This window comes from Silene latifolia, chromosome 6, assembly GCF_048544455.1.
Source record: "Silene latifolia isolate original U9 population chromosome 6, ASM4854445v1, whole genome shotgun sequence".
NCBI lineage: Eukaryota > Viridiplantae > Streptophyta > Magnoliopsida > Caryophyllales > Caryophyllaceae > Silene > Silene latifolia.
Window position 1 is genome coordinate 95,959,393 of NC_133531.1, and position 1,851 is coordinate 95,961,243.

Below are 1,851 nucleotides of genomic sequence, written 5' to 3' on the forward strand. Positions count from 1 at the left end.
TTTGCTCAAGCACATAATCTCCCATGCTCTCTTTTTCGGGCTCATGGTCAACTTCTTGGAATGTTTCCATAGTCATAGAGAAAGGAGTAGTGTATGATAACTCCTCTTGACTTGGCAAATCAAATGACTCTTCTTTTTCATCTTCAACTCCTACCATGATAGCATTAACTTCCTTTGACTTCATAGGGTCCCTTGGATTTTGCCCTTGTCTTAGAAATACACCCGGTCGTTTTTGAGAACTCATGAGAGCTTGGGAAGCCAATTTAGCTTCAAGACTCTTGATTTGTTGTTGGGTATTACTTGCCAAATCCCCTATCAACTTCACTAAGTTGTCATATTGAGCATCTCCCAAGAAATTGCTTGCTTGAGGTGGTGGCTCTTGATTGGAAGATTGGTTGGCAAGTGAGAAAGGAGAGTCATGGTTATACCGGTTTTGAAAATTTGAACCTTGGCCTTGGTCAAAGCCTTGGTTGAATCCTTGATAGTTTTGATTGAAATTTTGGTCTTGATAACCTTGGTTGTACCCTTGCTCTTGGTACCCTTGGTTGTACCCTTGGTCAAAACTTTGATAGTTTCCATTGCAATTTTGATCTTGGTACCCTTGATTGAAGCCTTGATTGTTCCAATTGTTGTTGTTCCATTGATTGAATCCTTGACCAAACCCTTGGTTGGCTTGGTTTCCTTGGTTTCCTTGGTAAAAGTTTTGATTACCTTGGTTCTCTTGGTTACCTCCATAATCTTGGTATGCTTGAGATTGGTTGGCAAAGTTTTGGTTGGATCCTTGGTTATTGTTGAACAAGGGCCTAGGTGGACGGTTGGAGAGATTGTTAAATGCTTGGAAAGCATTCACCTCTTGCACATTGTTCCCATAAAAGTTGTTGTAATGATTATTTGCACATACTTCATAAGTGTGACCCATACCTCCACATGACTCACAAGTTGACCTTTGCATCACTTCTTCCATGGATGGTCCATGAGATGTGGTAGTTTGGCTCACTTGGTTCACTTGCTTCTTCTTACTCAACTCTTCAAGCTTCTTGGTGAGCATATCAAGCTTAGCATTGGTCTCCACATTCACTAAGAATTCGGGAGGGTCCTTACTTCTTCTCAAGATATTCACTCGTGTGCCGTAGTTTGCCTCGGAGTCCACCATTTTCTTGATTATAGTAGTGACCTCCTCATCACCCAAATGATCGAATCCCCCTCCCGCGGAGGCATTCACCATTTCTTTTGTTCATGGCAACAAGGTTTGGAAGAAGGTTTGTGTGACATACCAATCCGGAATTCCATGGTGAGGGCAACTAGAAATAAGGTCTTGATATCTATCCCATGCCTCACCCAAGGATTCTCCATCCTCTTGTTGGAAAGTATGGATCTCATTTCGGAGCATGGCGGTCTTTGATGATGGATAATACTTGTCTAGGAACGCCTTGGCTAAGGCATCCCATGTAGTAAATGTGTCCGGAGGGTGCACATTCAACCAACGATCCGCCTTGCCCGTTAGAGAAAATGGGAATAACATCATCCTTAGTGTATCCTCGGATACCCCATTCTTTTTCATCATAGAGACTTTCCTCTTGAACCTCCTTAGGTGAGCATGAGCATCTTCTTCAATGTGTCCTCCAAACAAGTCTTTTTCAATTAGGTCAACTTGAGCCGGGTGCATCTCAAAATTGTTTGGAGCCAAGGTGCCAAAATTGATGGGGTTACAAGCATCATTATGGTTTGGACGGTTATGATCACGTAAAGCCATTGGTGGTGGTGGTGGATTTGGTATATGAGAAGGTGGTGTTTGAGGTGGGTTATTTGGAAGTTGGAAGTTGTGAAATGGATTTTATATTGAAGGCTCAA

General features: G+C 42.4%; 1 non-coding gene across 1 annotated transcript; it reads left to right on the forward strand.

Annotated features, from left to right (window-relative positions):
- The first annotated feature begins 1,283 nt into the window (after positions 1-1,283).
- On the forward strand, positions 1,284-1,390 carry LOC141589263 (small nucleolar RNA R71). The gene has a single exon (XR_012520211.1). It is a non-coding gene; the product is annotated as a small nucleolar RNA R71 (small nucleolar RNA).
- The last annotated feature ends 461 nt before the right edge of the window (positions 1,391-1,851 follow it).